The following is a 25,141-nucleotide window of genomic DNA, read 5'->3' on the forward strand; positions in this document are numbered from 1 at the left end:
TATCTCTGTAATGTCATCTACCAAAGACACTGCATCATCAGATGCTTCAGCGCACGCTCATGTACTTTTTATTGTCTTCGGCAAGTGAAAGGGAGACTCTGATCAAGACGGGAAATCCTCTCCACTGTACATGTCGGCCTCTAGTAGGCCCTAGAATGATACACAGATGCTCCATAGAACTCTGATCAGACATCAAATGGTGTCTGCTCCCCTTTCCATCCTACTGCAGATTTGCTAAATCATTAATGCTTGCCCAGAGAGGAAGAAGAAGGATATTGAGCAGGTCATCTCCCATTTGCAAAGGATAATATCTCAACTCGTTAAGAGTATATACCCTCTTATAGCTGATGTTGGAGTGGCTAGTTTTCATCTATTTTTTTCAGAATGGTCGGTGAGGTAACTGAAGAATTTGGGCTTAATTTGGCCTGCACATTTACCCTCTCCAGCATCAGTGGGGGCAACTGCACCCAGAGTGGAGTCACCTGAGGGAAAGGTAGATGCTTGGCACATCACTGACCTCTGTGGCTGGGGCACCATAGAATCCTCAATCTCAGGGTCTCCAGACTGTAGAAAATTAGTGCAATCACAATGCATCCTTGCCCTTTGCCAGCCAGTGTCGCCCAGTTTTCAATCCACTTTCATCAAACAGTGGAGGGTTCAGATTGCCATTCTGGTGGAACCTTGTCTGACACGCTTCTAGTTACATGTGATACTCGTACTCAGGGGAGGGATAGCTCAAGCGGTTTGAGCATTGGCCTGCTAAACCCAGGGTTGTGAATTTAATCCTTGAGGGAGCCATTTAGGGATGTGGGGCAAAAAAATTGGGGATTGGTCCTGCTTTGAGCAGGGTGTTGGACTAGATGACCTCCTGAGGTCCCTTCCAGCCCCGATATTCTATATCATATATATTCTGTTTGAAAAGCTGGAGTGCGGAGCGGGGGCTGCGGTGCAGATCTTTGGCACTTGCCAAGTTTGCACTGCTCCAGTTTTGGAAAGAGCACTTACAAGTTGTTTTAAACAGGCAACTGAGGTTTCTCCCCGTATAGCCAGCTTTATGGCTACTGGGGATGGGTCAGGACATGCACTGGATCACACAACAGTCTACCTGATCCTCACCTGGCAGAGTGGTCCCAAGGGGGCTTCTCTAACCATAACAAGTCAGAGAAGCCCATACACTGCTCTAAGTTATGGCAGTGGAAGCTTCAACTTCCAGTTGGCCGAAGAATCAGTGGAAGCCGAAGCATGGCTTAGAGTCACCTTTGTTTCCCCAACACCATCCCCAGATTGTATTAGCCATGCTCAGGATTCCGCTTAGTGCATATACTATATAGAAAACCTAAGTTGTTTCTTTAAAACATACTCTGCAATGAAAGTGATGTACTATATGTCAGACCCACAATAATGGACAAGAAATCAAGACTTGTATTTTAACTTCTAATAAAAGCCATAAAAACAACATTTGCTAGCTTTGGCTTTATTTGAGAAATATCCTGTAGAGCGCTAGTCGCTAAAATGTTTATTAATGATATAATGGTGATAATTATTTATCATTATGATCATTAAGGGTGCCGGATTTTCAGCACTGGAAACCGAATTTCCCTCTTTATCCAGAATGGGAAGTGGAAATGAAACCTCTTCTTTCAAACAGTAAAAGTTGTTTACCTTATTGAAACACTGAAATTATGTATTATTACTTCATTTAGGAGACATTATCATTGTAACTGTAAAAATAATTAAAACAATTATTTGTGAATAATATATTGAATGATCATTGCAAAAAATCAGTGGATAAATAATCCATGCTGAGTCATTCAGTCAGCTCTGGAAGTAATTAACTAGCAATAAATATCGACCATAAGCTGTTGGTGGTCAAAGACCAGAAATACCCTGATTTCATATCAAAACTCCATCTTCTATATGTAGTGGGGGTGACAATTGAGCTAATGCATTTGCTGAAAAAAGTGTTTTGAGCTCATTGCCATAAAGGGCCAAGGCTAAGTGTCAAGAATTGCTAGTCTGGTCAAGAAATCTAATTGTTTGGAAGTCATCTTCATTGTGCAGGTGGGAAATTGCCTTTCACACCTTCATTCCCCACAGGATATTGTAGCCTACCATCTTTCAGATGGAAGTCTGAAGCCCAGCTTTTTTAGGCGATTTCAAATATCACATAATTCCTGGGTAATTAGCAGCACTCATTCTTTAATCCTTTCTATGTCACTGCAGAAAAAAGAGGATTAAGGGATTTGTAAGGGAGGACCAGAGGGTGGGATAATATAATGTAAATTAATACCTTCAAATAACAGACAGACAGTGTGTCATCACTTCTACTTTTATTTTTGCAAGTTGTGAGTAGAGTTATAAAACTCCCATTCTGAACCCCTGCACAATGATGAGAATCATAACATGGAAACAGAATATTGCATTTGTTTAGCCATGATTTACAGGAAATATGCTTATTTAGATAATATGGTTTTCTGACAGGTTGCCATGGCAACTATCTGATTACTAACAACGTTCTGTAGTTTAACTATCTAGTGATGGGGTCCAGTATATTGAAACCAAGATGTGTAACACAACTTTTGGACAGCATGGTGTATGTGTGTGAAGAATGCTGATTTAGACCAATATAGAACTCCCCCACATTTAAAATACATAATGTTGTATTATGTAGGGCAGGGCAGAAGGACAGCTGCTGCACCAGACTAACGGGTTAAATCCCCAGCTCCCATACAGCTAGCTGTCCCGACAAATACTGCCACTATCACAAGGGACAAGAAGTCTGATAGCAAGTCCTAATTGGTCAGCAAGAGCTCAAAGTGGAATGCTGCTGAGCCTAATAATTTTATAGGCAGCAAGCACCCAGTCCCCGAGGAGAGTGTAAACAGCAGCAAGGAAGCTGCTCAGAGAGTGTTAAGATTGAGAAGATATAAGTGTTCTCTGTATCATATTCTCACTTTGACCTTAGGAAGTGTTTTTCTGTTACTTTGGAGCCCTAGAAAAACCTTGTTCTTTGTGTTTAGGTGCCTTTTGACACAATCAGCCCTATATTTTTTTCCATCTTCTAGTTTGATTTATATATTTTTATCTTGCTTAGATTTTGGCCAAGAAGTCATATAATTAAAATGTGCATAGTTAAAAAACAATCAACCATATTACTATAACATTATGACTGGAATAATAATCACAACAACTAATAAATACCTAGCTCTGATGTAGTACTTGCACTTTAATCCAAATAAGGCAGTTCACTGAAATATGCTGCTTAGTATTTGTAAGCTGTACATTTCCAGGACCCTGGGGTTTTTTTCCAGTTAGCAGTCAGCATCAAGTCTTTAAATCCAGATAATTCAAATTAATGGAAAATCAACAGTACTCTTACTATTGTATTACAAGGTATTACTTTTGTGGTAGTTGCAATGTTTGTAGAGCAAACTGTCATAACTGTGAAAACTTAAAAAAAAGTAAAAAGAAACTAGTTGAAAGGCATCAAAGGATTTTCTTCTTGTCTTTGCAAGGTAAAAAAACCACACTTCTATGCTCTCACAAACAGTTCTTTAGAAAGTATTAAGTACTGAATTATTTTGATTTAATGTGCCTAAACCTAAGAGTGGAGTTAGCTGCAATAGCCTTGATGTCATGTTAAATGTAGTACAGCAGTGCCCCCTCGGGCAAAAGTCCTAATAAGATGCTGCTCATATCTTGAAAGCTTTCTCATTGTACAGAGTCCAAAATGACCAGTTGCCTTATCTCTGCTGTATTTTTATAAACCCAGGACATTGAAAGTAGCTATTACTTGACTACTATCTGCATATTCCATAGTTCTTGCCCTTTCTCTCTGCTGAGTGCCAAAACTCTCACATTCATTTTTCTGCTGCATAACATCAAGATGAGAACCTGTAACAACTGTTAGAAAATGGGAACATGTTGAAAGAAATTAATGAAGCAGAAGAAAATGATTTATCCAGTGCAAAGCGCTGCAATTTTCTTATTTTCTTGAATATATGCCACTTCAGAGAATGAATAAAAGCAATAGAAATATTAACAAAAGCATGAAGCTCATAAAACCTGAAGGGGGAAATCAAGCTAACACTGTACATTTTCAGATACATAGGATGTATTTATTTTAGAGTAACATAAAAATGATTGCTGCTGAACAGTAGAAGCCATATTTTGATATCCCATTTGAAAAAGGGGGCAGTTGAAATTGCATAACAGCAAATCAGACGATCGGATAGACCAGATGTCAGACAAATGTAATACCTAATTGAACAACTTAAGATAAGTACATGTTTATACTTTCATATTCCATACATGGATCTATTAAACTGTCCTTGATGTGAGCACAAAGCTGATATTGAGATTAATGAGATTAGAATTAACAGATCAATAGCAGCATACTGTATGGTTTATAGTTTGTTGTCATGGAGACCTTGTTAAAATATTTGGCCCTGATCCTGCAAGCAGAATCAGGTGGATCGTGGGCCTATGAGGAATCATTTTGATGTCAGAGAGTCTCATGGATACAATTTATAAGCGTGAAAGAGGGTCAATTTATGAATTTGCCAGGGTGCTAGTTAGATTCTAAAGCTGCAAGCTAACAAATTAGGTTTGCCAATATATAATAGAATCCAATATGATAAGCCCTTTTTTATCAAATCCAGAAAGCATGAGCAGTTTTAACACTGTGCTCTTTTCAGGTCAACTTCAACAGTACTTTTTTTTAAATCAGGACACTTGTTTATTCTTAATCCAACAACAATTTATGTAGTCACCCAGAACCACATTAGTAAACAATCAACAATTCACAACGATCTTTCAAGCAATTATCACAAACTAGATTTGAGGCTCAGCAGTTACATGAAGGAACAATGCAAATTACCACAATTATTTATTACCTTTACTTATGATCATAAATTCTCAGTTCCTAACACATTTATCACACTCCAAGGATGCACTTTTCTTTAAGGAACCTTTTAAGAATGTGATGACTATGCTTTGATGAGATTGGTCCAAAAGGAACAATATTAAAAAAGATAATTGCTTAAAACAATTCTTTTCAATCCCTTTTAGTCCAATTTGCTTGGATTTACAAAGGAGTTAAAATCTAAAATATGGTGGCTGGAGTGTCTCATTAGAGAGTGCAGTTTCAGCAAGATAACAGTTATTTACATTAAAGAAGAGAAATAGAAATACAATATTTGAAATGAAATCTCATCACTTCTTCTTGTCCTCTGAACCCTGGGATGATGAAGAATCCTTTCCACGTGTCTGGTTTTACCGATGGTTACATTTAGAATTTTGTAGCTTCTTGTGTTAGGTTCAGTCAATTCTCTTGAGCACATGGTGACTTCAATTTTATATACCCTAGTTTCCTGGTTTGTGGAAGAGCCACCCTCTGATTCCTATTGGACATATGCCAAGCAGGTGCTTATATTTCAGTTCTTAGATTTCAGTGGTGCTTCCACTGGTATCCAGTAGATGATGGTGGTGTACAAAGAATTTCTTTAATCTTTTTCTTATCAGAAGCTTTTTAAGTTTGATTCATTTCATGGATTGGATTTCATTGTTTGCCCCTATGATCAGCTTGGATCTCCTCCTTTTACGCAATGTCTGTTAATATCTCAGAAGTTATACTCTGGTTTATATCTTTTATCATTTCTTCTTCCTTGCACCAGACAATTCCTAAAGTGTAACAATTATTTACAATGAGAAGATAAGGATTTCCTTGGTTTTAAGTTTCAGAGGACGTACTCCATATATTCTTTGATTGTACAAAAATATGTTATTTACAAGGAACATAATATGTAGTTTATATTTTGGGGTGAAAACACTTTGCATAGAAAAGCAGGGTATGTTTTGGTAACTTGGAAAGGTTGGGAAAGCAAAAGAAGTTTTGTTCATATGAAAATTAGAGATTCTTGACTAGGTGATTAACTATACTCTGTTTAGCGATTTTAATAGCTAGGGAGGGGAACACCTGCTAGTTGGCTGAGCTGTGGGTCCTTAGATGAAGTGTCTTATTATGTGAACCATTTTCTTATAGGTGGATCCTATTTGGGGATAATCATAGGTCAATAGTTTTTCTAATTTTTGAGGGCCAGAAGGAATCATTAGTTATTAATCATTCAAGACATATCTGTCCCATATGTATCCCTTACAAATTATGGGATTATCCCTTCTCTTTGTAGAAAAAAATTAATAGTCAAACATTACACTTAAAAATCTGGGCCTGAATCACCACTTTGTACTCCAATTTTACACCACTGCCTTCAGTGCAGTTACACTGTAAAACTGAAGTAAATCAACAGTAAAGTTTTAAAACAGATGTAAAAAATTCAAAGGCTATATCTGTGACATAGGTGGGAGTTAACAGAAGAAATAGGTACAGTGTAGGGCATCTTTCAAATTAATCCTTTTCTGCAATGACACTTGAAGACCATTAAGGCCACTAATAAAACCATAAAAATATCTGAAATCTGTTATGTGCATGAGATCTAAAAGCCCAAAAGATGGAACCATTTTAACTAATTGCTTCTAATTCATAAAGGCTATTCACTTATTTCATTTTATATTTTTAGAATTACTTATATAGTAAGTGTTCATGGTGTTTTACAAATATAAGGGGATACACAGCCTTGAGCAAAGGGTGATGCTATATCACATACACACCTTTGAATTACAATTTTTCTCCTGCATCTTCTTTGCTTGGGGGTTGGTAAATAGCTTGCTGCTGGTCTAGAAAAGTATGCCCTTCCCCTTGCTCCCCACCAGCTCATCTGTGCTGGCAAGTAGAGGGTGTGGACCCAAGGCTCTCCCCACCTACTCTGTACCAAGTCTAGGTAGCCTGCATAGGCGTAATCTTATTTCTCTGAGCATGCACATAGCCTAAGTCACAATCTCGATGAAAATATCGACACAATTTTTCCCTATATCTATCTAAATTGGACTGATACAGAACAAATAATTACATATGATAGGTGCATAGGAATACACAAATTCTGTCTTGTCTGCCAAAATGAAGCTCTGTTGAAACACTTTTTCATGGCCTTTTCAAATTGTGCCCTTTGATATTAACTAAACAGAAATTGTTTTATTCCCTTTTCCTGCCTTTCTTCATTTTCTTTTGCTTGTGATAGGACGTGTAATTTTATACTATTACACATTTTGCTTTTTTCCTGTTCACCCATCAGAAAGAAAATGGTATGTGTACTGTATGTTTATGTGACCAAGCATGAAATTGAGCAGTATTCAAAATAGGTAAGATCAGTTATGAATCTTTGATAAAGTTTTCCAAACCTCGAAGTTACAAATACCTGCCCTGTTTTTCATTAACGTTTTAAGCCTTTATGCTTGGATCACCATTTTTTGCCCCAACACATTGTTTTGCCTATATTTCAGACCAGCAATTTAAATTGGTCACACACTTATTTTCACTGCATTCTCTCTAATTCAGTACTGTAGTAGAGTATGCCCTTTTTAGTTTAATGCTCAACATCTCTTCTTACCATGCATATGAAAGCATGTATAGGAAAGAGAAGAGAGTAATCTACATATCCTTTTATAAAGTAGATTTCATGCTAAGAAAAATATACTTTAAGATTACAGCTACACTGCAGCTGGGAGGTATAACTCACCCCTCAGGTAGACTTATCTGCACTATCTGTGCTTGAGCTAGTATGTTAAAAATAGTGTGGCCATGGAGACACGCAGGCTAGCCACCCAAACACAACCCGCATACTTGGGCTGCTAGCCTGAGCCACTGCTATCACAGTGATAGTTTTAGGCACTAGCTACAGCAGAGCTAGTGTGTGTTTGTCTGTCTGAGCTGGGAATTATGCCTCCCAGCTGCTGTGTAGATATACCCTGAGTGAAATTGTGATTATGGTTAACTACTAAAGCAGACCAAATACTGCAAAAACAGTAGATGCAGACACTGATTTTCATTTCAACATGTTGCTCAGTTTCAGTCACGTTCATGCCCTTTATGTTCTTACAATTAGGCATGTGCTTTAAGTTTCTTGTTGAATTGGGGCCTGTATTTGCAGAGCCCAGCACTTCCCCAAATTCACAAATAGACAACAGGGCTAAGTTTGCCAGACAATTGATCTGCAATGAACAATGTGGCCAGCTCTCATTGCTACCAAGAACTTACAATAGCTGCTGTTGTTTTATTATGGTTGTAATGCAGACGCTATACACTTGCATAAATAAACTTAAAATTACCCTCCTAACCACTCTGATTCTTTAGTAATAACATATCTCTGAAATCCTGAAGGAGCTCCAAGTGCAATCTGTGCTAAGATATGCCAATCAGTATGTCTCAATAAACGTTACATTGTCTTTGAGTTGTGTGACATTGCACTTATACAGTTGTCATAAATATAAAGGGAAGGGTAAGCACCTTTAAAATCCCTCCTGGCCAGAGGAAAAACCCTTTCACCTGTAAAGGGTTAAGAAGCTAGGATAACCTCGCTGGCACCTGACCAAAATGACCAATGAGGAGACAAGATACTTTCAAAGCTGGAGGGGGGAGAAACAAGGGGTCTATCTGTGTGATGCTTTTGCCAGGGACAGAACAGGAATGGAGTCTTAGAACTTAGTAAGTAATCTAGTTAGATATGCGTTAGATTATGATTTCTTTAAATGGCTGAGAAAATAAGCTGTGCTGAATAGAATGGATATTCCTGTCTTTGTGTCTTTTTGTAACTTAAGGTTTTGCCTAAAGGGATTCTCTATGTTTTGAATCTAATTACCCTGTAAGATATGTACCATCCTGATTTTACAGAGGTGATTCTTTTTACTTTTTCTTCTATTAAAATTCTTCTTGTATGAAACTGAATGCTTCTTTTCATTGTTCTTAAGATCCAAGGGTTTGTGTCTGTGGTCAACTATGCAAATTGGTGAGGATTTTTATCAAACCTTCCCCAGGAAGGGGGGTGCAAGGTTTTGGTGAGGATTCTGGGGGGAAAGATGTTTCCAAACGGCTCTTTCCCAATAATAAATCCGGTTAGACGTTTGGTGGTGGCAGCGAAAGTCCAAGGGCAAAAGGTAAAATAGTTTGTACCTTGGGGAAGTTTTAACCTAAGCTGGTACAAGTAAGCTTAGGAGGTTTTCATGCAGGTCCCCATATCTGTACCCTAGAGTTCAGAGTGGGGAAGGAACCTTGACAACAGTGATGCATATAATTCATATGAATATGTTTGAATAAATACTTACATTTTTATTAGGTGACTTAACAGAAGTAACAGGTTGGCCATCTTTGGTTGTTTTCATAATATAGTCAATTTGGATATTTCTCATTTAAAAAGCCAGGTGTGTGTCAGGGTAGGCATTTACTTGAATTGAGTGAATTAGCAGACAATTTTTTATTCATGAGTTGTTCTATATGACTAGGTGAAGATATCTCTGGCACAGTAGGTGATGTACACATTCTGGTTTATTTGATGAAATATCAGACACAGTGGGTGACATTTGTGGTCAGAGATAAAGTATTTTTATTGTGTAATATCTTAAAGTTGCATATGCATGTATGAAACCATATTAGTATCAGTATATAAGTCTGCACCCATGAGCAAGAAGATAAGGTCATCCTGGTATGAGAGGGCAAGGCTTACTTAGAACTTAACAATTTTTCAGTTGATGTTTGATTCTATCATCTTTCATCATCCCATTATAAGAGGAACAATCACAACTTTAAAAAGCTCTCTTTTGCGAGAGTTTGAGAATGAATTCATTAAAGCTGCATAGAGCTCCAAATCCCCTTGCAATTAATGGGATTCAGGTGCCCAAATTCCCTAGATGGCCTAAATTTTCTCCTGTGGATGTTTAAACCTGCAGGCCTGAGACTGGGAGTAAGGCTTGCTGGACCAGGTCCTTATTTTGTGTATGTTCTACCTAACCAGGAAAAATGAAAGAGTGAAATAAATTCAAAGCAGTCTTTTTCTGGTTGTTTTTCTTTTGAGGTCTGTTTTCTTTCACAAAAGAATGAGAGAGAAACACCTTTCGAGTTTGAACGTAGATAAAAGTTCATTCTGTGTGACTAGCCAAAACATGGCCATTATGAAAAAGCAAAGTCCTCAAAAGAGGAGCTATGCTAAAGCCATAAGTGTCCCATTCTCAAGAGCTTTTCAGGTTCAGCATACTCAGATTACAGAAGGATCAGGCCACTTCTGTCAGAACTGCTGCTTAGGTCACAGGGGAACTGCCCACCGCTTCAGTGCTGAATGCCAGCTTGAAAGAGCCAAGGATACACTTGAACAACAGAATCTTTTTTTTAATTTAGCCCTGACTGGCCACATAAAAGTTGATCCATAGAGCATGTTTAGTGGTTCATTTCTCTCCAGAAAGATTCCTGCCTTAACCATGATGCAAGTAATTCTATAAGGATCTTTTAATCTTTCCTTCAATTTTTTTCATTCATTTCTATTCATGGTTTTGTAAAAAATTTAGTTTCACTCCTTTAATATGATGTGTTTGGGGAATTTCTTCCCCCGTAGGGGCCAGCATATTTCCAGATGCCCCTCAACTTCTGTTCTCTCAAATGGCTCTGAAAATGTCATGCCCTGATCCCCTATTGTCAAGAAATAAGAAGAGAATGGCCTTTCTCAAGCTATTTCAAAAGCTATTTTTGTGTTACTTCCACCTTTGGAAGGCAAATAGCTTGAGAAAGGCCATGTTCACACACTTTCCCTTGTGAAGCTCAAACAAAGTTATGCTTATCCACTCAGTTCTGTAATAAGATAATGCAGAGTTATCTCATTCTGGGACAGCTCTGATTTACCATCTGATTCCATCATCAGCTCTAAAGCTTTGAAAAATGTCAAGATCTGCACAAAAAGCTTGCAATCTAAATATTTTCACCTGCAACCATCTGGCAAGTTTTATAGAGCCTGCAACCATCTGGCAAGTTTTCCCTCAGATTTTTCACAATAAAGACTTAACAGAAGTGAAAAATCTTCTTTTCCTCCCTGCAGCCAATGTATTTATTTTACATCAGGACTGGGTAAGATGATTTGTCATTGAGACAATGCGCACAGAATATAGAAGAGAAAAGACACACAAGAAGCACTCCTCAAAACATTTTGATGGCACTGCTTTGGCAAATCAAACACAAACACGTCACATGCAGGAAGGCTGGATGATGATTACCTTAGAGTGGGAGGCGATTTACAAAGAGAATTACATACAATAATAGACAGGATGAATAAATAAGAGAGCAACATAAGCCTTCTGTAAAAATTCATGAGTCTACGTTGAGAAAAACGTGTTTGGTTTGGGTTTTCAAGCATCATAAAAGGGGACCACCACCAATGACTCGGCCCTCTAAGTGAGCCAATTTATTTTACTGGACCATGCTGAGATAGTGCTTCCAAATGGTAATTAATTTTAAGGCTACGAGCAGTAAAACTACTTTAGCATATAATGGAGACATATCAATGAGGGTTTTTTTAACTTAGTGTATTTAATGCAAGGCATTTACTTTGGTAAGGACTGATATTGCAAAGGGAATGCTCTAGTGGTAAATATTTTATCTACTATCCACATATACCCAAGTAATTTTCCTAAGTCCAATTCTGCTGTCCTCTGTTAGTGACCATGGAAGGTTCAGGTGTCCTCCACAATGCTTGCACCAGAAGAGTGTGTGTATCTTCATCCCCATGAATTGTTGTCTTTGTTTGCTGAAAGCTCCATTTTGGAGTTGTGAGCTGATGTTTGGGCCATTTTCCAACAGGGCCTGTCCTCCTAGAAACATTTACCACAGAGTTTGGATGAGTGGTGGAGCTGTTGCTGAGGCCTGCTCTACACTACAAAATTAGATTAACCTAAGTCAATTTGTTTCAACCGAGCTATGCATGCTTCTATTCCTAAATTTATTTCCTGCCAACATAAGCACCCTATTACAGTGACACACTATCCCCTCCCTGCACAACACAGAGCCACAGTCAATCTATTTCCACTGACACAATATGAGTGTAGACACTGCATCACTGGTGTTGATCTGACAGTCTTCCAGCAACTGTCTCTTAATGCCCCTACTCTTACCCCTGTGACAGTGGCCGCTCCAATCACAATTTTAAACTCTGCTACCTAGGAGTGACAGATACCTCCTCTATCCCTTTTAAAGCCTCCAGTGTGTTTTTAAAATGCCTTTTCCTGATGATAGCTTACTTTGGCAAGTATACCACCTAAACCCACCCTTGAGTGCTTCCGACCAGGCCACATCCATGCACACAGATAGCTATTAGAAGCATTCCTAAAAAAGTTACGGATCTTCTTGGCCTGTGGGGGAAGAGAATATGCAAGCACAGCTACAGAACAGCCATAGAAATATCAACACCTATGTGCAGATTGCACAGGGGATGCTAAAACTGGGGCACGACAGGCATGAGCAGCAGCAGCAGCATGTGAAAGCAAAGGAACTCCAGCAAGCATATCAGAAGACAAGGGAGGAAAGCAACAAATCTGGGGCTGCCCCACAGACCTTCTTCTTCTACAGTGAACTGAATGAAACATTTGGCATGGACCCCATCACACACAACTGTGGACAATTTGTGGGAGCCTGACACAGAGAGGTGCCCAGCAGGGAGGGTGGGGGCCAAAGAAGAAAATCAGAGGCAGACATAAACCATGTGGCAAGACAGGAGCTATTTAAAACTCTGCAGAAGTCAAGCCAGTTGTGCCAGGCAAGTGCAGATAAATCAGATGATGAATGAGAAAGTAAATGTATAAATTGTCACAGTGTCCTGGAATGGGTCACAGCTGAGAGGGCCAATCTCAGGTCACATTGTCAGAAAACAGGGCAGATGCACCCAAACTGGTGGCATACTCTGTAATTAGATTTAACCAAACCAGCAACAAATGTGTGTTCCTGGATCAATATATTAGCTACCATGGAGCCACAGCCAGTCCCCTTAGACACTCCAGCCTATATTACCACCCAGATAGACTGGAATTAATGATGAATAGTTATTAAAACCAAAAAATCATCACACATTCAGTTACTCTCAGCCCCAAAGGGCCAGTCACTTACCCCAGATCAAGGTGTACTTCAGATCTCAAAGATCATGCTGAAGCTAATTTCTTTAGTAAACTGAACTATTTATTAGATTTATTAGCTAAGAAAAAGAAATGAGAGCGATTGAGAGGTTAAAGCAGGTAAAATACATTATGCGTGAATCAAAGTTTATGAATTCAATTTGATAGCAAAGGTGTAATAATTTGCTGGTTTCCGATATTCTGTCAGGGTTACCTAGAATGACTGTAGGGATCTCAGTCCAATTGCTCAGAATTCCACCCTTTCAGAAATCATCAGTCTAGAAATAAAGAATCATTCTCAGGATCCAATATTTTATAGATCTTGCTCATATAAGGTGAGCTGACAAGCATCTTGACCCATGTGAGTGCTTCCTTTGATGACGAAGATTAGGAAATGCAGCCTAGGCCTGTGAACCCTATTGAAAACACAATGGCTCTTGCTTTGAGTTTAACATTCCTACTTCCTGTGCATATACAAGTAATCCAGTTACAGTGATATATTTAATGTAATTGCCAGCTATTCATTATAATGGGGTTAAATAAGTGGGAACAACACAAGTATCCTTCATTAATATTCATGAAGTTCTGCACGCTAAGTAAATTCTCATCTTTATACTAACACACCTTTTGATCAAGGGTTATTTACTACATGGCATGCATAATAGCAAATGAACAACATGATACAGTCAAACTTAACAATACAGTTGTGTTTTACAAGTGAATTGGTTTGAACACACCTTGAACTTTTAACATTCCTTTGATTTCTATTAGCGTGCAAGTGACTTAGCCTGCTGACAACCTGTGAGACAGCATCACACATATATTATTCCTTATAAGCATTTTTGTACTTTTCAATTGACCAAAATGTCCTCTCCCTCCCTTTCTCACTCCCCACCCCCGCTTCTTCCCCATTTAAAAATGGCACCCATCCCATATTCATGTTTAGAGAACAAACGCATTGACTTTACTTCTGAAGTGTTAAAAAATAAAAATAATTAATAGGGCAGTCCATATTAAACAGGCCACATCAGATCTGTGTCCTGTGCTTGGACAGAGGTAGCAGAAAGAGGTAGAGGTGATAGCCACTTTTCCATTCTTTTGTTTGTTGGGCTAGGTAGAGGGAACCATGTGGAGTTCTTTGTCCCTTTTAGTACTGTGAGTGATTCAAAGAAACTTTAATGGTGGTACTCTGCAATCCTCTTCCAAATATTTGGATGGCAGACTTGTTTCTTCCCCTGCAACAGGAGATTTTCCCACACCACTCTGCAATAAGTTCTGCTGGCCCCATTATAGTAAACAGGCTAGTAGCATACGGGTTCAAGCAGTTTGGGGATACCAGTAGCATGTTGACTAAATTGAGCTGCCTAGCATATATCATATTAATAATATGTATTATCCACACCATATATATAGACAGCTATAGATTTATCAATCAGTATGCATTAAGCACAAATATTGTAACAGCGATATAGCCTAAACTGGCCTATACCATAATCCTGTTCACTTATGCTAAATAGTCCATATCACCTTGCATTTGCTGCAGGAAGCATTTGGCACACGCACATTGAAAACTTGCCAAAATCAAGGTACATTCACTTTCTGTCATAGCACAAGCTAGGGAAGTACATTCATGGATCAGTACCCAGAATTTGAGTATCCAAAACAAAGCTGAAGGACAAGTTAGGGAACTGGAACAAACTGATGGGTTGAATTTTAGTGACAGCTACTGAAATGTGTAACTTGGGGAGCACACCTTCTGCATAAGGTGAATGCAACATCACTGCATGGGATTGCTCTTCGAGGACTGGTATTATATCGAAACTTTTTCCTATATCATATTTATAAACCTGACTAGCATTGGTTATTTGGTCTCGAGTATATTTCATAATGAAATAATGAACCAACATGTGATCAGGAAATTAACTATACAATTTATCAACAAGGACCTGGGTTCTCTGGCCTTTTGGCACTCTTGGGAGTGAGGTATCAGCCAAAATTGGCACTGCCTGTGAAAAAACTGGCAATATTCACTGCACTTTCCCTACACTCATACCAGGGCAACCATCATCTAAACCTTCTTTGCAGCAGACCTCCTCCCTCCTCCTATTTTGGGACACTCACCATAGCTTGAGCTATGAGCTGCAGAGTGCTTCTGTATCTCTGTGTTAATTAGCAGCCTCTGGTGTAGCGACGTTAAGAGGTGCCCCCTCCATGCCTGCTGACCAGCTGACCAGCAGCCAGTGACGAAAGAAGTCGACAAAGGAGGACCTGCTGAAACATTTTTACCCTGTGGATTTCCACTTGAATTTTATTTCTCAACTCTTTTCACATCACAAAGATTTTTTAAAAAAACAATTAGTGTATGTTTCTCAGTTTACACCAAGCATGAATGCTGCATTACAAATTTCATACCAGGAGTAAATAATCCATCTATATTTAAGCCTTATACATACAAAGCCACACTAGTGCCTAAAAGCATGACAAAACACTACTGCATATGATTGTTAAGATGCTCTTTTAAGGCCTCCCTCAGCCACATAGTTCCATGGTTGCCTCTTCTAATTACCTTTGTGTGGCTGTTCAAATTCAGCAGACAGCTGGTCCATCTCACCCCTCCACCCTGCCAATCGCAAACCTCCCTCCCCCCCCCCCCACACACATACACTTTGCCTTACAGCTATTATGCAGTACACAGCATGCAGGTATAATGATGGGGATGTCTGCATAGAGGCAGCTACACTTCCTCCTCTCCCCACCCCACACACCCTGTTTCCCACAAAGTTGATACCTGTAATATACATGTACACTGGCTCTGCAGGCTTCACTTTTCAGACGTATGGGGGACACATTTTCAAAATATTGCTGCTATATGCCTTCACACCCTTGTGTGCACTTTTTTGTGATCTATCATTGGAGAGCATTAATTTACATGCATAAATTCCATTTGTGCGTGCAAGGGGTGAAGCAAGCACAAGGGAGTTTTGTGTGCATGTGTGTGTGTGTATAGTCTCATTTGCAAGCAATGGATGTAGTGTGCAACAAATTGCCTTCACAAGGGACTGCTCGTGCACACATGGAGGCTATGTTCAGGTTCCCTTTGAAACTAGAGGCAAAATCCTCAGCTGACAAACTGCTGACATTAATGGACTGATTTACATGGCAGCTGAAGTTCTGGCCTTTAGAAAAATTGTTCAAATAAATTTAAAATCCTACACAAAGGTTCACAGCACATTTGAGCTGAATAATTTTTTAAGTTAACTTGAATTGACTTTCAGTATTTTTTCATTCTTCGGCACTCTGGGCTCTCTGTAAACACATTTCTATAGGGTTATTTATTTTACAAGCATCTCTGTGGCTGGGACCAATGTCAAAGTATTAGAAGAAAGCCTGTTCTCAGAGAAGCTGTAACCAGAATGAAAAAAAAAAAAAAGGAGTAGCTGAAATCTCATGAGAAGACCTGTTGTGGAGGTTCAAGCCCAGTTTTCCAATCAGTTGAGATCGTTCAGAGAAACTTTGGATAAGGAGCATCCAGACTGTTATGTGCTTAGCTTAACCGAATCATAGAAACTTTACAGGGTTGGTCTCTGCTATTGCAGATGACTAAGTGTTTCTCAGCAAATGGCACACATGTTGTGAAGGCCATGGCTTAACTCCATCTTCAGATGCAGTTTAGATTATGTTAAATGCTCACTTTCCAGCCGCTGTAGTGACTGAGCCTCTAATGACACACTGAGGAATAGATGCAATAACATCTAAATATATACAGTCAAACACTGTGTATAAAAGTTGAAAACTTTTGGCTCAGTCTGCACTAAAATAGAAAGAGTCATTTCAACTATGGGATGTAAATATGAGTGAGACATGAGCCCAGGCATATAAATCTCAGTTTGTGAGACAAACAAACCTGTGCCTCAGAGCAGAGGCTGTAGGGGAGATTCTCTATTTTGCTGTTTTCAGAAAACTCTCTTTAGAAATGTGTGTAGATAATCTATTTCCAGAGAGGGCAGCAGAGCCCTTTCTCCATTCTGCCCCCTCCCCCTGTTGCCCTGCATAAGGGAGAGCTGCAAAGCTAGCCCGAGGCTCAGAAAGAACAATAGGAGCCATTCCACTTCTCAAAACACCTGCCACCAGCACCAGATGGGCAGTCAGGGCCACCCATCCTCATAGCCGCAACTCACCTCAACCTTGCAACACCAGGAAGAGCCATGGAGCGCTGGGGCTCATTCTGTTCCTCTTCTCTCCAAGGAAAGGAGCCCCTGGAGCTGCCTCATGCCTATGCCACCATCCAGTTACACCAGAAAGTCCTTCCTTCCCCATGGCCAGTTGTCCCTGGCCCTCCCAAAATATAGCACCAGACAGTTTATCTGGGATGCACTCAACAATTATAGTGATGGGTGCTAGAGAAAATCCTAATAGATAACAAATATGATCCAGTATATATTTTGATGAGCATTTGAGGACAGTCTGATCCAGTCAGTTTAATAGTTTTGTCAGGCCTTTAGTTGACAAACAGGTTCCCCCCTTCCCCTCCAAAAAAACATACTGACAAAACTTGCTCATTAATTGCAGGATCCTAGGGGGTGCATGCTGTCCCTTCTGAGATATTTAAGCAAGCTGGAGTTGAGGCTACTCAGAGCCTTGCAGAACTGAGTCCTATGAACTGTGGCTCCTATGAGAGATTTTGCAAGTCGCTTCAACACAGTGTCACAAGACAGACAATGGAGGTGATAGGGCTTCCAAACTGTGTCATTACTAAGTGCTGGTAGTTTTGCATTGACTGTGAATTAGTACCTGTTTTGCACTTTCCCATAGTAAGGTGTTCATGCTGAACAAATGAGGAAAGCAGGAGTTTTCTGAATATTGGTGAGGATTATTGACAAATGCTATACAACATCATATCTAACTTGAACTTCCTTGGACCTGCTTCAGATCACAATGATGCCTTTTGACTTCCTATAATGAGTAGCTTGTGAAAAGCTCACAAACAATTACTTAAAAGGACCTGGAACATACACTGCAGCATGTCTTGGATGACGTTATTGTTAGTGGGATTTGGCAAATGTTTAAACAGCACTAACAAAAGCTTATATTGTACAGAACCACGAGCTCTGGGGAAATGGGGCTTAGCTACTTAAATAAAAAGGAAAAAAAAAGAAAAGAAACTAAGCTATATAGGAAAACATCTGGTGTTCAAGTCAGAGCTTTCCAAAATTAGAAGTACAGCATACAGTAGTGTCCATAAAAACAAGAATTCTTTGTTTTAGATTTGTAACATATAATATATTTTATCCATATTGCACAAGTCCCCTGACAGATACCTTAAGAAACTGAACAGCATACTTTGGGCTTTTAATTTGACTTTGTCTGTTGAACAGAATTTATATTTTAATATAGATGTTGCCTTGTCACTTTTGTAAAGCCTAACATTTGAGACATAGAACAAAAAGTAGCCAGGTATCAGGAATTTGAAGGAGAAACGCACCCTGTATTTTGAAACTCTGTAGTCAGCAAATCCACCAGGTATCATCTACCATTTCTCATATTAAATTGAGTTTATTATGTTCAGTTTTATTATCTTGAATAACAAATGCATTAATAAAAATAGGGCATTCAAAAGAATTACTGATGCTTCCAATGTTAATGTGTCTTGACAAGGAGTTTAAACAAACTGCAAAAGAAGGCTATAATATTTTACTGGGAAGTTCACCAGGTAGAATTAAGGCCTTTGACTGTCTTATCATTTAACAGCAAAAGGTGTTTTCTGCGCTGCAAGGATGAAAAAAAAAAGGAGAAACCTTAATGATCTTTAAGAAACACATCTCACTTCTTGGGCACTGTATCAAACCTCCAAACCCCCACCCCCAGGTCACACACACAAAATAAACCAAGGGTTTGTCTCTCTGGTGCTGATACACAATCCATACAAGAATTAGAATGATGCCCATTGACTTACTGGGCTTTGGATCCAGTCCTACTATCTTCCATTTTGGAAATAAAACTGATATTACTTTGGTCCTTGCTTTATCTTTTGCCTCAGAACCAGAAATATTTTCCACAAAAGGTTGGTCATCTGATACCTCTAACAGCCAAGGACTACACCTGTTGATGAGAGTAAGTAGATAAGGTTCTTTCACATAAAATCATGACCATAATGATTTTAGTTGTACTCTAGAGCCCAGCTATTGTTGATCAGCATTTTAAAAACTAGTTCTCATATAAAAATGTATTACAAATATATGTCTGACCTACCAGGATAATTAAAAAGGTATCGTGTGGCACAAACCCAGAGCACGGAACATCACAAAAACAATGGCAAAGAAATCTGAAAATGAGATAGGATTATCATATTCTGTCAATATTTATACAGCATTAGTTTAATAAGTTAGCATTTTTTATGTCACAACTTATAGTAATTCCAGTGGACCCACACAAAACAGGTTTGTGTGAAACACAGGCACTTTTGCGTCTAAAATGAAGGACATGAGGACTGGTTGTAAGGTATGGAAAAGTTAAAGATCTCCTTATTTTGAGAAGCAAATTTAGCATAGCACTGAAGTTGTTGTTTCATGTATTGCAGCTATATGTCCAAAGCCTTTATGACCAGATTTAAGTCTGTCCTCTCCCACAGAGACTGAGTAGACACTGCAATTTTCAAGATGATTACTCCATAGAGCTGAACTTCTCCTGATTTGTCTTCTTTTACTGAATCATATTCAGACATGATGTCAAAGATGGTGTCAAATCAGAGTACCCTTTTCTTCAGAGTACCCTTTCCACAGACATCCAGAGATTTACCACTTTCAGGTTTAAATCAATGGGACTGCTTGTGGAGCAAGTTCCTACTTAACATGAGTAAGAGTGGCAGAAATGGGGCCTAAAATGACCCCTCCTAACTTTAAAATAAGAGATAGAACTATTCACACCCTTAAATCCTCCTGTTTGCTTTTCTTGGTAATTTCCACTCTTCTGACTCCTTGGTATGTGAGTGATACCAACCCATTAGCTCTTACATGTTGATGCAGTGATACATAAATTCAGTGATATATAAATATGTGTTTATGTGCATGTGTAGCTACAAGTCATTAAGTGGGTAGGAATCTAGAATGAATCTAAATCCTAACAGATTCTAGAGGGAGTCTAAGTCCCCCCATGATCTTCAGAAAGAGAAGAGCACATTGAGGGAGCCAGAAGAAGGTATAAATTACAATATTTTTAGGCTCTCTCTGGACTCACCTCTGAATCTTGTCCATATCCTTTTTTTCTTTTTTGCTTTGAGAATTCTTGAAGTTGTTAACTTTGCTCTCAACTCTTTACTTTCATGAGAGACTACTTTGATGCAAAACATATGTATATAAAGAGTTTTAATCAGTAGGCATGCAGGAGGTCTGATTACACATATAGCTGCTGGCTCCTATCCTTCCTCCAAGCCTTCCTACACATAATAAAAACATATTTGACTTAATTTGATATGTTTATTTTAATGATATAAGGAGATTCTTAATAAATGGTACCCTCTTCTTTTCCTAGTTTTCCCATAATATGTTCCTAGCTCTTTTTTAACATGTTACTTAACCTTTTAGCCCCAATTACTGATTAAGCACTCTCCTGGGTCTCCTATGAGTTTTGGAACTTGAATGGCACTTTGTTCCTTGCTAGCCCTTTGCTCTTTCTTGGTGTTGCTAAATTTCTCAATACTCTCTTTGGACTTTTGCTTCATAGATCTGGGGGAAAGGTTGTTGCAGGAGTAGATAACAGACTTTCCTGGTCTTCCCTCAATACTCCTTGTCATCTTTTACAGATCCAAGTTGTTCCACTGGCTAAGTCAAGCTCCACAGCTACTTAAGCCTTAATTCTTCGAAGGCCTCCTTGATTTCTGTAGTTTAGGATCAGGCCCCATTTGTAAAACCCATACAGTAGTTACATGCCCTTTCATATTTTCTTTCCACTCAGCAAATTCCTCAATTGCAGACCTTCCACAGTAATTTCCTTTACTGCAATTGAACTTTTTCTTCCCCTCACCCATAAAGGAAAATTGATCAACAATTTCAGAGTTGGGTGCCTAAACTGGCCCCTAAAGTAGGGTGTGCAACTTATTTTTGAGGGCTCAATGTTAGTCAGTTAGGGCCTGATTGTCAGAGGTGCTGAGTAGCTCTGAAAATCAAGTCACTCAGATAGGTTTCTACAGATAGCTTTACATTTAAGTTTCACTGGCTCTTGTCTGGAGAGAGTTTGACTCCTGATTAATTTTTTTCAGGCTTCTAGGACTTTATTCTTTTAGAATCTCAGATTCCTTCTTATCTAAAATTCTGTCCCTAAAGCTGGCAGCCAATATTTGGTCTTCATTAGAATGATTATCTTGGCTATTTAGGAGTCTCATATCATAATCAGTTTTCCCCTTTCTTCCTTGTTTCTTGTCAATAACTAAATACGACATGAACAAGCCACACACACACTTCATTAGTCTGGGCACCAAAATATTCTTGATTAAGAGGTTAATAAGTAGCATCCCTTATTGCTGAGAGATGTAGTTGCTCTGGTAACCCATTTTCAAGAACAGGGAGCTCAAAGGTTTGAGCAACAGCCTTACCCTAATGAGAAACCGCTTAACCTACCCTTTTGTAGTTTGTTAACATAACATTGTAAAAAAATTATTCATTTTGACTCTGAGTTTGTGGCTCCATTGCACATGAAGGAGGAACTAGAGCCCACAACATTTGCGTCCAACGTGTTTGCCTGTTCCATTTAAAATATACACAGGAGAGGGCTCTCTCAGAAGATATTCCTAGAAATAAGGATCACAACACAGTGCGTATATGAGTATTACAGATGCAAATGAGAAGAGAGTATGTTTATTACCTTACCCTTTAAAATACATCACTGAGATCTTCCCTTTTGAGATCTTTGTCTTTCCCCAGTCTCTGCCCTTGTGCATCCTAGAAAGACTTTTCAACCCTTGTTTTGAATCAGAGACATATGGATATGAGATGTTTGTATCTTGTACCTAGATTCCATAGTATGTCAGCATTTGCCTCTTGGAAGGTCACCAGTGTATAAACTGAAGCATAATGCTGGGCTATAAAGTTTTTACATGTGACAGAACTTGGACAACTCTGCACCGGCTAATAGCGGAAAGGGTATTCAACATAAAATCATACAAAGATAGAAAAAGAAATCAAAGGGACCCTTCATAGTTCCCATTAGATGACCATGAAAATATATTTAGAATAACCAGTAGGGAGATCGGCATAAGGAATGATCTCATCCCTTGAAGTGCTGATGAACAGTTAATTTTATTTATCTTCCTCAGTGCCCAGCTTTTCCTTTTATTACCTCTCACAGCACCCCCACATGCAAACTTATCATGGTATAACAGAATCTGCTCTGAGGCATCAGCAAAATGGCCAGGCCATTCTGCTTCATGACATTTTTCCTTAGATCTATGTAACTGAATAAATGACAGAAAATTAATTCTTTCTTCTGTACCTAGCTGCTACCAATAAGGCCACCACACAGCTCCTGAACAGCTAATAATAATTAACACTCTTCCATCCTTGTATCTCAAACACGTTACACACATAAGACTCCTGTGAGATAGGTATTTTACACAAGGCTATAATGAACTCAGAAAGGTTAACTTCCTTGCCCCAGGACAGAAAGAAAGCTTACTTTCCAAACTTAGAAGATAACCTGGGAATTTTGTCTCCCTGTCCTCTGCCTTAACCTTTATCCAACTAAGCTGCAGGGTTTTGCAAGGACATCTTCAGACAGTCAATACATAGCCCTTGTCCTCCTATGTCCATGAGCCTTTGTTTATTGACATCCTTTGCTGTATTAAGTTTAATATGGATTGTGAGCTCTTTGGAGCAAGGACATGCAATTTTATTTGTGTGTAAAGCTCCATACACCCATGGTGCTGTATAAACAATAATAATAAATGTAATAGATTATAAATTATGTAGCTTGTTTTCAGTAACATAGCCCTTGTAGGGAGTAAATCAGTGACCCTTTGTGTAATCTCTGAAGATCATTTAGAATGTCAGAAGCTAATGAAGTTAAAATTTTTTGACTGACACACATTCTGCTAGTTGGCCTTCTTTGTACCAATGCATACAATATTTGTACAGCCACTTTGGTCATTGAGGTTTCTCTTTAAGCTGCTTATGAGAATGCATGGCTTACTAGAACACATATTGCCCAAAGGTTTAAGATTCTGACTTTCAAAAAAATGTAGGCTATGTTGGATGGTTTTCAATCAGTTTATCAGTGTCCAAAAAAGGATACAGTCTGTCATCACTTCCCAGCTCTATGATTGATTCCCTGAATTAGGAGTTGGAAAGTGTACTAGGCAGTGATGAGCTGCCAAAATCTGAAGAACCGGTCCTTCAGTCATTCCAAGTCTTCAGCGGCACTTCAGTGGCACGCTTCACTTGCTCCGGGTCTTCAGCGGCACTGAAGGACCCGCCGCCGAAGTGCCGCCGAAGACCCAGAGCGAGTGAAGGAGCGCCGCCAGGTGAGTAAAAATTAAAAAGGAATTCTCAGCCAGGGGAGCCGCCCCAGCCGGGAGCTTAGGCGGGCTGGACAGGACGGTCCTGTGGGGCGGATGTGGCCTGAGGGCCGGAGTTTGCCCAACCCTTTAACACCCGCTTCTAAACCGGCTTCAAAATTTAACAACCAGTTTGCGCGAACCGGCTCCAGCTCACCACTGGTATTAGGTATTTAAAACTTTGGAATAAAGAAGAATCACTGACTGGGCCTAACTTTCTAGATGACTTTGCTTTCCTTCCATGGCAACCTTTACACATGCACAAACTGAAAAATGATGAATGTTGTGGGAAAGACGGCTGGATTGTAAATGCTGCAAAGTCAAAGTTGATCTCTAGATGAAAATGTAGCAGGAGAGGAAGCAGAGAATGTACTCTCTGCTAGAAAAGAATGAGATGAAATGGAATATTTAACTTACTGGGGTCAGTCAAGCTGCAAAGGATAGTGAGTTCCAAAGGGAAAATAAATGAAAAGATTAGAAAAGCAAGCATTCCATTCTGTCAGCTAGCGTGATTTTTTCACAGAAGCTGTATCAGTGTAAGTATAACAGTAAAGTGATACAATAGAAATACTTTTCAGGCAGTGTTTGCATATGATATCACAAAAGATTCTGCTGAATCAGCTACTAAATTACAATGCTAAATGGATAGAATTTAAATTGTCCTCTGCCAAGTTAATTTTAAATTCTCTCTGTGTGGGAGGGAGCAAAATAAGTCTTGGTAAAAGGTACTAGATTAATAGACTCAAAGTCCTGTATTCAGCAAAGTATGACAAGGGGAAAAGTAATGCAGGCATTCTCTCCCTGTCCCACCAATGTGCTGTGTCTGTGACTAGAAGGAGAAAAGATAATCCAAGTCTTTCTTGTTCTCTAGTATTGGGCTTTCTGCCGTTTTTAATGATGTGAACACTTCATTTCAAGCTGAACTGAAAACACCATATTTATGAACTCAGTTCATCCTATTTCAAAGTCTGTCTGGGGGAATTTAAAGTTTTGCTTATTGTAGTCAGTGCTAAGGAATTCCAGAATTTTAGATTGGTGGGAATGGAACCAGAAATTCAGATTTGCAGCTAGGTTGTCCGATGCTCAGGGCAAGGGGCCAACCTCATTTTGTGTCTTGTACAGCACTGAGCATATTGAGAGAACTGAAAAATTAATCATATTCAAGATAATACAAAAACTAAGGATCAAATTTTCAAACTTAAAGTTACGCTCCTAAATCCACATTTAAGCACCAAAACATAAGAGGTCCTACTCTCAAAAATGTTAAATTTTACAGCTTCTATTATCTTCACTGGAATTTGTGAGTACTCAGCACATCTGAAAATCAGGCCATTTATATTTAGTTACCAAAATATAAATTTAAGGTCGGGTATTCAGAAGTGGTCAACATTGGCCTAATTCTGCTCCAGTTGAAGCCAATGAGAATCATAGAATCACAGAATATCAGGGTTGGAAGGGACCTCAGGAGGTCATCTAGTCCAACCCCCTGCTCAAAGCAGGATCAACACCCACTACTCCCATAGCCTTCAGTGGGAGCAGAGTTAGGCTGCCAGTGAACACTTT

At 39.1% G+C, this 25,141-nt stretch overlaps 2 long non-coding RNA genes across 3 annotated transcripts in view; one reads left to right on the top strand and one right to left on the bottom strand.

The window, feature by feature from the left end:
- The window catches only part of LOC122466799, a 433,007-nt gene that overhangs the window by 367,998 nt on the left and 39,868 nt on the right, over positions 1 to 25,141 (top strand). The gene's annotated exons all lie outside the window — the stretch shown is intronic.
- Positions 10,278 to 23,423, bottom strand: LOC122466797. Of its 2 annotated transcripts, XR_006292618.1 has the most exons (4): positions 19,285 to 23,423; positions 18,989 to 19,134; positions 15,157 to 15,303; positions 10,278 to 13,313 (listed from the first exon to the last, which is right to left on the bottom strand). It is a non-coding gene; the product is annotated as an uncharacterized LOC122466797 (long non-coding RNA). The 2 variants fall into 2 exon arrangements; XR_006292617.1 differs by lacking the exon at positions 19,285 to 23,423 and having other exon boundaries at positions 18,989 to 19,275.

Source organism: Chelonia mydas, chromosome 8, assembly GCF_015237465.2.
Source record: "Chelonia mydas isolate rCheMyd1 chromosome 8, rCheMyd1.pri.v2, whole genome shotgun sequence".
Lineage (NCBI taxonomy): Eukaryota > Metazoa > Chordata > Testudines > Cheloniidae > Chelonia > Chelonia mydas.